The following is a 12,562-nucleotide window of genomic DNA, read 5'->3' as shown; positions in this document are numbered from 1 at the left end:
TTCAGAACGGCTCACCATTGGCATCATTATTAGGGGGGTTTAGTAGATCGGTTTTGCGCTCCGATAACGATACACGCTAATGATACGATGCACGAGCAAAAGTAGCGGCGAAGCACCGTGGTATAGTTATCGGAGTCATCGGAACGGTGTACAGGTCACGGACAGGACAAGGAAGGCAGGAAGGCCCTGAGTTGCCCCACCTCCAGCAGGAACATTCTGTCTTCGACGACGTGAGCTTCGAGCGTGCAGTCGCATGCTAAAGCACGGCGGAAGGCAACAGGCATGTGCTGCCTGAAAATGGCGGTGGCTCATTGTTTTCCGCCGTGTTTCGACAGCGCGTGCACGCTCGAAGCTCCCGCGAAGCATTATCGAAGGTGGGAAGCTCGCGCTGAGACGGGACAAGCTGAAAAACCGGCCGACCAGTCTCATACTTAAAAAAAAAAAAATTAAACAAATTAAGTTCTCCCTCTTTTTTTTTTTTTCTTTTTTCTTTATCAGTCACCCCCAAAACGTGTATTCGTGAGTCGATTTCGTTAGGACAAACCGGAGTTAACAAAAAGTCGGGGAATTTGGAGACGCCGTCAGGGCAAGAACGACCCGTCCTTACCGCACGAAAAATGGCGCCCACCAAGCGGCGTCGTCTGCTACGCGCGGAGCGGCGCCATTATTGGTTATTGCCCGCGGGCGGACGCCGGTAGTATGGTGCCTGGAACGCGTCTTCGACCGGTGTGTTTACTGCGTCCAAAAAAGTGGTGCCTCGATTTCCACCTAATGACGTCATAGAAGTGCCGTGCTGTCGCCAGTCGCGATCCTGGCGGCGTTCCAACAGCTGCGGTGTATGTGGCAGGCGCCTGTTCTGCTACAGGTCGCTCTCCAGTGTGGCAGTCCATGCACCACACCTCTAGTACACCGTAACGCCGGTAAAGACAACCCTAGGTGCAGCGGTAAAAATGGCGCCCACCAATGGGACAATCTGTCAAGCGCAAGAACAACCTGTAGTCATCACCGCACGAAAAGTGGCGCCCACCAGGGGGGGGGGGGGGGGGGGGGGGGGGGGGGGGGGGGCGTCGTTTGCTACGCGCGGAGAGCGGCGCCATTTTCGGTCAGTGCCCGCAGGCAGACGCCGGCGTTTTTTTCTCTCCCCGCAGTGCACAGGACCTTGAACTGGCCCAACGACCAAGTGCTGGCTGCCGATGATGCCGCCTCAAGGAAACCGCTAAACGGGACCGCGCTCTCGCCTCCCCCCCCTCTCCCTTTGCGTTTCAAGACCACCGGGGACAGGTCTCCGATCAAATTGCGCCAGGACAGAGATCGGCTTCGCTCCCTTCCCGTTTCTCATGGGCGACCTCAGCTTGGGTCTTTTTCCTCGTACCGACGGCTCGTTCACACGCCTGCTTCCTAACTGACAAAGGATAAAAGATGGCGGCGTGCACCACCTACCCATGGACACACGGCGTCAAGAAAAGTACCCAAAAACCCAATATGTCAGGGAAAAAAAAAAAAAATGAAATGAAACAAGAAATGTCGTGCCAGAAAGACAACAGACATCAATTTTCGTCTACCAACAAACCCAAAACCTGTTTGTTTGTTTGTTTTTCGGGAAAAAAAAAAGGGGGGGGGGGGGGCAGGGAAAAACAAAAGAAACGTACTTAGAAAGAGGGGTGCGCTTTTAGCAAACCACAATACTGCATACCAGGAAATGTCCACTTTTCGCTCTATTTTAAAGTTATGTAACTCCCTTCCCGCGATTTCCTCGTGGCCGCCGCCATTTTGGTGCCTAAAGTGCAGAGCGGTCGCAGATTCGAGAAACCGACTTCCTGAATTTCAGAGACACGATTCAGGAAGCTCGAGCGATGTCGTGTTGCCCTCTGTCGCGGTCTGTTTTTCTAAAGGACGGAAAAGTGTTTCCTGTGGCTTCAGCTAAAGCTTCGAACAATTTTTATTATTTTTATGCACCAAGGTGGGCTCAGGGGTCGTCACTCGGAAGTTATAGGTTGTGGGCATCTGTTCATTATATTTTCGTGACAAAATAGAGTAAAAAGACAACAGTAGCAGGTTCGTTGAATTTGGATCTGCATAGATAACGTCACTCACAAAAATCAAAGATGGCGAGTGATCATCCCAGTGTTGGGCTGTCGATGCGCGAATTTATCTCGCATTTCAAGCCAAGCTGCCTGAGAAGTTGAATCTGGTTGTACTACCAAAATTGTAAATCCCAAGAAAAAAATTAAAACAACTAAACAATGGCAACTATAGTGTTGTTGCCGCTGATGCAGTTTTTATTGTGTAGATGAGACGACGAGTTTTCTTCGCGACGGCCTTTTTCGGCGAAGGACGGACGGTTCTTTGCATACCATAGCGTCTTCAAACAACTCGCACTTCGTCTCTCGTGGAGGCACGCACACACAAACAAAAAGCCCGATGAATAAAACATTCTTCCGGTATAAATATCCGACGAGGATCCATCGTCTCTTCCCCGGAAGTTGTGCTAACGTTGAAGAAGAGAACTCGATCGAAAAAAGAAATAAATTGGGATAGCTGAAAGGGAGCGAGAAAGAGACAGAGAGAGAAAACTAAACAAAAACGAAAGACAGAAACGATAACAAGTTTATAACAACGCAAACTGGTTCCTCTGCTGAAAGAAGGCAAGCGTCTCTCTTTTTCTGCGCGTGTGTTTTTGGTTTATTGTTGTCGAGTGCGAGTTTGGCAGCTTGGAGGTCACGCGGCCGCCCCGAGGAGAAGGAAAACGACCTTTGTCGGGACGCGAGAAAGCGGTAAAGCGGCACGAAACATAAAAAGAAAAAACAAACAAAAAGACGGGATTCTCCTCTCGTGCGATCCGAGGAGAAACAGTGCGGCGGCGAGTTCGCGGCGTTCGCACGCGTCCCCGAAGTAGCAGACGAACCGGAAGATGGAGACCGATTGCAGACGACACGCCATCTGCTACCGCGAGCTGCGGTTGCGGACGACGCGCCGTCTGCTACCACCGCAGCTACCGCGAACAAGCAGACGACACGCCGTTTATTGGCATTGTTAACCTTGGAGAGGAGAGAAACAGGGACTGGACAGGACAGCACGAATCTCCATATCCAAACTCGATGGAGATTCGTGTTGTCCTGCCCTTCGGTTTCCTCACTCTCCAGAGCTCGCCTGCATGCCGTCTGCTAGCGCCGCGTGCTGCGGTAGCAGACCAAGATCGACTGCAGACGACGACACGCCGTTGACGTTGCCCGCTACCGCGATCGAGCGGACGACGGGAAATGAATCTAAGCGGATTCTGCCGGGGCTTGCTTTCGGTTTAAAAACATTTTACGTGAGAATGTCGCGACATCAGGCGCTTCTTTCGAAGTAAACATCGTGATTAAACACTCAGCAGTCATATGTTCACTTCCGAAAAGAACTTACTCGGTACACATGTACAGGGAGACCTACTTCTTTATCACGGCCAGGAATGACAGAAAAAAAAGTGTTCCGGAAATTGTGCAGCAGGCCAACCGGAAGTTAGATCGTAAGCAGACGATAGTCGCCCGCTGGTGTGTTCTAGCAGACGACCAGAAGCTGCTGACTTCCCATAGGTTTCGGAATATTGCGATTGTATTTCACGTCCTCTACCTACAAAAACTCCTATAGTTGCGTCTCTAGGATAGAAATATCATTTCGGCGACGAGTCTGAACGTACTGTAGTTACGGACAACTTTGAAACGCAGCGCGTTTCTTGCTTGTAAACAGTGCGTGGTACTTGTATATGTATCTCAAAGAGTACGTTCACTGTGCTGTTTACAAGAAGGAAAAAACAATTTAGTAACGAGGCTCAGGAGAACAGTTTTCTTAGGTCCTTATGTATGGGTATGGGACGAACTAAATTTCTTAAAAGTGTACAGCAAACTTGTGAAGCGAGAAGTATCCCCTTCACATCATCATCCATGCTCGTCCCGTAGTACGTCGCACATCGACAATCTGAGCCGGATATGAAGTGGTGCTCGTGGTCGAGTGTGGCTTTCGAGGACGTCGAGGTGTATACGTACCACGTGTGTACACATTTACATCGAACGCAAGGACGGATGCTTCGCGAGGGTGTGTGTGTATGTCGTCGCCGATACCGCCGCCAGACATCCGCAAACTCCACTCGAGGCAAGAAAAAAATATATATATTCCTCGTGTCGATGCTTACGTAAGGTTCAGGTAAACATTTCGGTACTGCGTCGTCACGTGAACCCAACAGTCCCCTCTTCTTTGTGTTGACAGGAGATATCGGAGCATTCCCAGAAAGGGACGGGACAATCCAAATCGGTCCGGGAAGAAAAAAAAGAAAAAGAGTTCTGACGAACACAAAAACGGTTTGGCCGCGGACCTGGATCGGTTATCGGGCGCCTTATCCGCGGCACAGCTCTTCAAGCGTGTCATGCGCTCGTGACACTTACACACATTGACGTCCTTCGGCAGGGCATGTGATATCCACTCGTGCTTTCTAAACACGACGCGTTTGCGGGCGCGTCTGCGGTCGCACGGTGTGGCGCGTCGGTTGGCAAATGCGAAGCGATTTGAAGTGGGCGTAAAAGAAAAGATGGTTCGTAAGTCGAGGCGTTTCTTGGCGTTGCAATGCTTTCATTTGAACTTGGGGTACATTGACAGCCAGAGGAGGGATTTCGTAGTTTGATGAACTTTATTAGCGTGTGTGCACCTATAGTCACTGGATTCGTTGGTACTTGTCTTTCTTGTGTTACAAAAAAGCAAAAAAAAAAAAAAAAACGCCTTTCTTGGTAATAATAATCTTCAAAAAAAAAGAGTGGTGCAGGGGCTGCTAAGTTTCATTTTCGTAAAAAAATCAAAATACTCATTGTATAACTAGCCAGTACATCACCCTCAGACTTTAATTGTCATTAAACAATTTCATCCGAAACGCTTATCTGCTAGACTAAATTAAACTGATTGCGAACCTATGTTATGAAGCACTTGATCGATGTTGCCATTTTCGTTTTTATGGATTCTGGAGCTGGCAGCTACCGAACTTTTCTTTTTTCCCCACGTAGCTATTTTATACTTATAACTCATCGTGCGTGGCGTACATATGTGATAACATATATTTTCTATTCTGTATAAAGAAGGCAATAGATAGTTTATCTCATAGTAAAAATAGCGAAACGCCGCAATCACAAAAATAAAGAACAAAAAAAGGTCGGCATAAAGTGCCTCCATCACGTGACTTGTATTAGGATGTATTGGATATTGTCACCGCGTGTTTTCGAACCCACATTCACGGCTGTGAGTATCTGATTCACTCAAAAAGGCTGGCGAGCGAACCTGCAGCCAGAGCTTTCTCTTCTAGCCGCTAGATAAGGTACCGTCGATTTCGCTAGAGTCGCCGGCCGATGCTCGGCGTCAACTACTTTGTGCTACTCTGTCAAAACAATAGCGTAGTTTCCACAGCGCCGGAAGAGCACTGCGGAGTCTAGGCTACCCTCGACAAAGTATACAAACTGTAGAGTTGACTCCGAGTTCCACGATGTCTTTAGATTTGTTTCTAGGTATAGAAATATCAAGCAGTGCCTTTTGAAACGGTATGTGCTCTAGGCCACTGTTGTTAAAAAAAACGATATTGCATAGGTTACAGCTCTTAAAACTATCACCAGACAACGTAACAAAAAATAATAAAAAAAAGACGCAGCTCGCTTTCAAGGCCAGTCAGGACGTTAGAAATGAGTCTAATGACACACACGCTCGTCGTCCACTCGGCGTCGCCCAGTGGCACTTGCACGTTTTGCTGTAGCTCTTCGAGAGTATACTGAGGTCACCTTTGAGCGGTAATTTGTGTCAAGGTAGGTGTGTGTGTGTGTTTTCGCTATACACGAATCTCCCCCATCTTTATCGAACCGAACCTATATTTTCCAGACACGACGAACAACGTAATTGTGTTGTGGGTATGTTCAGACAGCGAAGCGTTTTAGTCACCCCCCCCCCCCCCCCCCCCAAAAAAAAAAAAAAAAAAAGGGCGACTGCTGTCTCGGGCGAGAAATTTAGCCAGTGCAGTATATATATATATATATATATAGGTGAGGCAGTAGAGTAGCTTGAGAACAATGGACCGGGAAAATGTAATAAGTCAGAGATCCGTACTTGCGGAGTTGCTACGCTATTAGTTTATTGCATGTATTTCGACAGTTTCGCCGAGAGGCTCGGCTTCGTCAGGAGATGGCATACATCTCCTGACGAAGCCGAGCCTCTCGGCGAAACTGTCGAAATACATGCAATAAACTAATAGCGTAGCAACTCCGCAAGTACGGATCTCTGACTTATATATATATATATATATATGGACGACCGTTAGCCTGCAGGGTGACAGGGTCTTGAAACGCGCAACGCGTGGCAGTGATCATACACGCGACCGCACGCCGGTACGACCTGTGCTTATTCAGAACGGAGGTCGGGGTGGTGGGGGATTGAACCCCGGATCCCTGGGTTCCGGAGCGAACGTCGCAGAATCACCACCGACGGAGCGACAGGATGATCTTTTGGTTGCTTCGCCTCCGGGGCGAGTTTTGTAACTTGGATAGCATGGCGGAAGGCAAAGAACGAGCGCGTGCATGGAGGGGAGGCCGGACGTCAAAACAGAAACGCCCTGCCTACCTCACATCCTGTCAAGTGACCATATTTAGTGCCTTCTATTTTTCGGCGTAATAAACAAAAATCACTACCATTTCGGGGTAAAAAAAGAAAAAAAGAAACGACCCAAATTTGCCGTAACGCGTGTAATAAACTCGAGGTTACGCTTAAAATAATAATAATACTTATAGTGACTGAGAGCTTTAAAATTATATATGTACTTGATTTTTATAAGATTATATTGATTTAAATCACTGGCTATAAAATAGTGTTTTTTTTTTTTTCTTTAATCCCTGGATGTATTTTCAAACGTGACAGATTTATTTATCGATCCGTCCAGTCACTAAAAGCAACCGGGCACACCGCGCGCGAGAAACGGGGACAACACAAAAGAAGTGCACACGGGACACACGGGCCAAGCGCTTGTCCCGTGTGCGCACTTGTTTTACTTTGTCCCTGTTTTCCCTTTTTTGCGCGCTGTTTGCCCAGTTGTCATCGCGAACCAACTAGTCCACATCGCTGCTAAAAAAAACAATACGAAAAACAAATAATTACTGTACATTTAAAGTGCAGATTGATTAACAGCAACTTATTGAGTAAACCCCGCCGTAGTAGAACAGAAACAGCTTGATATTTACTTTAGTTCATGTGAAAGCGTTATTTGCCTTTTTTTTTTTTCTTTTCTTACCTTCTGAATTTTGAGCAATAAAACATTTTTCTTCTATTGTTTGTTTCTTCATTTCGCGTTTTCGTAATAGGGCGTTACGTCACTGACGAAAATACAACACAAACGCACATTGTAAGCGTCAAATGATACACGAACGGTAAATAATGAAATATGTTTTGTATTATTATTTTTGCGGGAAAGGTTTGATGAAAATCGTCATGGTTAGACCGGACCGATTTAAATCATCTCGGTTTTTATTTTCCACCCTGCATTTTTTTCCCCCACACCATGATTCGCGTTAAATGAAGCGTTTGCACATGCGCGGTGCAGACAGCGGCTCCCCCTCGCGGTGCCGGCGTGACGTCAGAGAGAGAGAGAGAGGAGAGAGAGTTGAGTAGCTGTACAACAGAGCGAGGCAAAACGCTGACAAAATAATTAGGCACATATGTCTAACGACGGTGATACCACTATAGCTAGCCTAAAGCGCGCCTCAAATTACCGCGGAAAACTGGAGCGGCTACATTACAGCAACAAAGTCGAAACAATACAAAATGGCAACGCAAGAAAAAAAAAAGGGGGGGGGGGGGGGGGTTGAATGACGTTTTTTAAGACGGCAACTCCGCAGGGGGAACCCTGAGAGCCGTGGCCTCGTCAGAATGAAATAACTCACTCCCAGAAGCGGTGCGAACGGCAATTAGTATATAAAAAAAAAACAGTCAAGACTTTTTCTGTTTTTCTTCTGGGGTGTGTACAGCATTTATACACCGGTGCTTGTCTTTGCTTACGATCACTGCTTGAAGCCCATTTGGAAAATAAACCCAGCAAAAATAAGATAGAAAAAGAAAAAAAAAAAAAAGAAGAAAAACCTAGAAGAAAGGAGAAAAGGGATCGGAATTGAAACAACCCAACACCGAAGTTGTAACATGACATATTCGCCGCGATGAGTTATACCGAGTCGTCACTGACTAAATTAGCAGTCCACATATCTACCGCCGGGAATGTGTTGATAACAATCTATATCGCGTACCGGTTATGAGCGGTGGCGTGCTGCGGCTACCTTGGAGGCTAATTTGTCCTCTTAGCTTGAAATGAATCACGATTTCGTTTCTTCAAGCCGGCAACAAATCGGGGTTTTTTTTTTTCTTTTTCCAGTGGCTATGTTTTGTATTTGTGTGTTCAAAACAATTCGAATCCAGCCATAGTCATTACATATTGTAATTACCTCACGAAATACAACATAAATGGGAGAATTTGAGCTATGCTAAATAAACGAGGGCCTTTCATATTGTCAACATCTTCTGTAACCTGCAACTTTTTTTATTTGGCTAGGTAGTTTTCACAGTGTTACAGCACCGCACTACTGCGAGATCCACGTGAAGCTTTCTCTTGCATTCCCACGCGCTAGCGAAAAGTATCTCTAAAACAGCGTTCGAGCACTACGGAAGCTGGGGTAACCTTGACAGCGCAGATCGAAATAGTCGACGCCGAGCACGGCATTTTGTGTTTTTTGTTGTTTCTGTCTGCCTTACATGCGACAGCTGTTTCTGCGTGCAATGAATACGCTATTAAACCAAATAACGTGACCCTTCCTTTGTGATTTTACGGAGCGATTGTGCAGCATTCCCAGCTTAGATGATGCGTCCTGTGATATCATTGGGTACGCTTGAAACTGGCCAAACCTTCGTTTGATGGACAGACAGATTACTAACGCAAACTTTTTTTTTTTCTCTCGCCTAGTTATGTGTGCACAAGTGTCACAAATATATGCTTCAACTGAACGATAGATAATCTTGGGTCATTTCATTATTTGACCGAGTCAGTCGATTCATTTTCTGACAGCTAAAGAGGTCCGGAATATCGCCCGGTGAGGAGCTGCTCGCTTTACTGCTATTATCGTGTAACACCGAGGCCTTATTGGCTGTCGCCATGAGCCTACAATCGCTCCGATTATGCGCGGCCAACCAGCAGGGGAAAAAGATAAACTGAAACTAATTGCTCGTGCTGTAGACGCGCGTTCTTTCAAAGATAAATAAGAAAGCAGGATTTTTTTTTTTTATTTGAGTTTTGCAAACGTAAATTTACAGAAACACATTTCTGTTTTCCTCGCTCGTTCTGTCCAAAAAACAACATTAAAGAAGCACATTCGCTTTGTCCCGTTTTCATCCCCCCCCCCCTTTTTAAAAAAACAAACAAAAAAACAGTATGTCACTGGTCATACACGCAGCAACAAAGAAAACTACTGTCGTATTCTCTCAGCAAGCCTATACCTCACACGGCAAAAGAAAATAACTAGAGTTTCTTTGTTTCAATGTTTTTGTTTTTGTCGGTCGCGTTCATTGGAGAAGCGTCTTCGCGAACGCGAAAATCAGACAACAATTTGCCGCATACGTTCGCTGTTCCGCCGCTAGCCATCAAAAAGTGTATGTGTGGGGCCGTGGCCCACGCCGAAAAAATCAATACTCTCCCAACTCGTACAAGGTCGCGCGAATTAGTGGCGAGGGGGTGAGGGTGCGACTTTGCTCCCTCGCTTCTTTTTATACACTTGTACGACTCCCTATTGCCTGATCCACTGCTTCACTTTTATACGAGAGTTACCTAGATTCCAATAAAAAATAAAACGGTACATCTTGACCGACAGCGAGTGGGAAACGCTGGGTCGCAAACATACGAGCATGACAGACACGGTAATGACAGGTCGCGATGCTTACAGCAGCTAGCTGGGAGCGATAGATATGCCGTGCTGTTTAACGAACATTCCGATTCTCCTAAAGATGAGAGATAAACGTCGCGAGCGTTGCGTTCACTAAAGTTTCACACGAAACTCGCGCAAGGCGCCAGCTCAAAATGGTTCCTCCTTTCTTTGGGTTAGGGCTAGCGCGCCAAGGGCTCGGGCCCCGGTTTCTCAAAAACCTCGGCCGGAGCAGACAGCTGCGTGGGGCGGTTTCTAGGTACGCCGTAAACACGGATAAACGATTTCGCCCGAGTCCGTTGTTGGTCCGTCACGAAGACGCGTTCAAACGGTGCAGAGACCGTGTGCGGAAGCGTTACGCCGTATATAGAGCACGAAGAACCAGAAATCAAGCGTCGGATAGGAAACTCACCTAACCGAGAAACAACCCGGAAAGCTCGGAAGACCCGTAGCAGACGATCGCAGAAACCAGACGGATCCGGCTTGTTTCTTCACGTTTGCTCGAAGCAGACGACGAAAAATCTCGCTGTCACGGCATGCGCAAAGATCTTGTTCTTGCCGATCGCGGCGGTTTCCTTTTTTTAGCAGTCTTTCGCAGCAAGCAGCGCAATCACAACCCCGCCGAAACCTGCGGAGGCTGGAGCAAAAAAACACACACGAGGTGTTCACGTGAAAGAGAGCTCTCCTGTCGGGAGGAGCACACAACACCGCACCACACGAAGAACACCGACAACGCACGGCCGCCGCAGACCGCGCGGCTGACTAAACTGGAGCAAGAGCAGCCGAAGCCAGAACACCGACATACGAGAGAGCACGGACAACCCTCCTCCGCTATTTATGCTCCGGAGAGGCTCGTGACGTCACGGGCGACGACGCGGCGGGTCCACGTGACCTGACGTCACTGGGTGGAGGACATTGCACGTTCATCGTGCGTCGCGCGCGTGCTTTTGAAGTGGCTTGCTTTCTTGCTGCTAGACTTCGAGAAAGGGCCTCTCTCGATATGTGTGTGGCGGCTGGAGCCGGCTCGTGAAGGTTTTTCTCCGTGTCCGCTTTATGTGCACACCAAGATGGCGGCGTAGACCGGTTAATATGGACGGTAGCCAAACCACTCTTCTTCTTTTTTTTCTTTTTTTTTTTTCTCTTCCCTTGAGCTTTTGCTGTTGGCAGCTCAGTGGGATTCTGAGTATTCTGGTGTTTTGTAGCTAAGGTCGCGTGTTGACGTCACTTCGTCGCGCTGGGTGCAGTTTCTTGATCATTCTCCTTCTCCCCTAGTCAATTGCGGCTTACCATAAAGCTTACTGGGATGATAAAACAAGTTATTTGTACTCTTTCTTTTCTCTTCTCGTATTTTGTTTTCTCTCTTTTTATTATTGGATTGTACGCGGCACAAACCAATCTTGACATTATACGGTGTGTTGCCTGCTGTTTTCTTGTCGGGGGTATTTCCGCTGGAGAAAGACGGCTTGCATAATCGAAACAACTCGCTGATCACACGATGTTCCTAGTTGTTAAGTACAAATGTGTTGTGTATGTGTGCGTGTGTGTGTGTGTGTGCCTGTGTGTCGTCCGCAGTCACGGCGGGATTTCTGTTCAATCCCGTAAAGTCCGCGTAGGTGGTTAATGGCATGAATACCTTTTTGATATGTACGTGATTTTCCCAGGCTCGATGTGTCGGAAAGTAAACATTAAAAAAAAAGTTCGTAAACGAGAAGCTTTTCTTTTATTAGCTATTTGAGCGTCGAGCAAAAGTGCGGGGGAAAAGCACACGTACTGGAATTTCCCTGCGTTTCGCGCCAAAAATAGACGAGCAAAGCCGTTTGTGACCGCTGCCACAGCGTTCCGTTACCGTTAATTATTTCAAAGGTCAGGATTGGATTTTTACTCGCGTGTTTTCCGCACAACCGACAACATCGCTGCTGGTCCGAGCTTATTTTTCGAAGCTTTAGAAAAACAACGGACGTCTTTCATTGTGTGTGTGTGTGTGTGTGTGTGTGTGTGTGTGTGTGTGTGTGTGTGTGTGTGTGTGTGTGCGCGCGCGCGCGCGTGTGTGTGTGTGTGTGTGTGTGTGTGTTTCCGAACTGCTTAGCTCTTTGTAATTACATCAGAAAATCTAAATGTTTAACGTAACAAGAAAATTAAAGAAATATATATATATATATATTTTTTCTTATATCACTGAGAAAGAGTACGAAGTGACCGGATTATTCACGGATCGAGCCGCAACTTGATTCGCGGTTTTTGCAGACCTCATTACAACCAGGTGAATAAAAAAAAAAAAGTTGTTTACAGAAAGGTAATTCAAAAAAGTGATCTAACAACTTTTCTCGCCCTTCGTTTGTTCATCATGGGAATTCAGTACCCACAATCAACCACTCTGAAATCGCAGTTGGTGGCAAATACTCACTGCAGGTTTTATTTTTATTCCTTAGAATATCATGGTAAATACGTGGCCCGTACCAATGACCTTGAAGGTGCAGTTGACGGTAATATATATATATATATATATATATATATATATATTCATTGCATAAATATAAACGCCAGTGACAAGCGCCGGTGCATAAACGCCTGTGGCAAAAAAGAAAGGATTCGAGATGAAGCGCCTT

At 46.7% G+C, this 12,562-nt stretch overlaps 1 protein-coding gene across 1 annotated transcript in view; it reads right to left on the bottom strand.

Annotated features, from left to right (window-relative positions):
- LOC8027878 (probable E3 ubiquitin-protein ligase RNF144A) overlaps positions 1-10,749 on the bottom strand; it is a 35,259-nt gene extending 24,510 nt beyond the window's left edge. The window contains exon 1 of the mRNA XM_002409833.5: positions 10,369-10,749. The gene's annotated coding sequence lies outside the window, so the exon portion shown is untranslated. The remainder of the gene's footprint in view (positions 1-10,368) is intronic.
- Between the last annotated feature and the right edge of the window lie 1,813 nt (positions 10,750-12,562).

This window comes from Ixodes scapularis, unplaced genomic scaffold, assembly GCF_016920785.2.
Source record: "Ixodes scapularis isolate PalLabHiFi unplaced genomic scaffold, ASM1692078v2 PGA_scaffold8__174_contigs__length_109621045, whole genome shotgun sequence".
NCBI classification, from domain to species: Eukaryota; Metazoa; Arthropoda; class Arachnida; order Ixodida; family Ixodidae; genus Ixodes; species Ixodes scapularis.
This window is presented reverse-complemented; position numbering and strand designations above follow the sequence as displayed.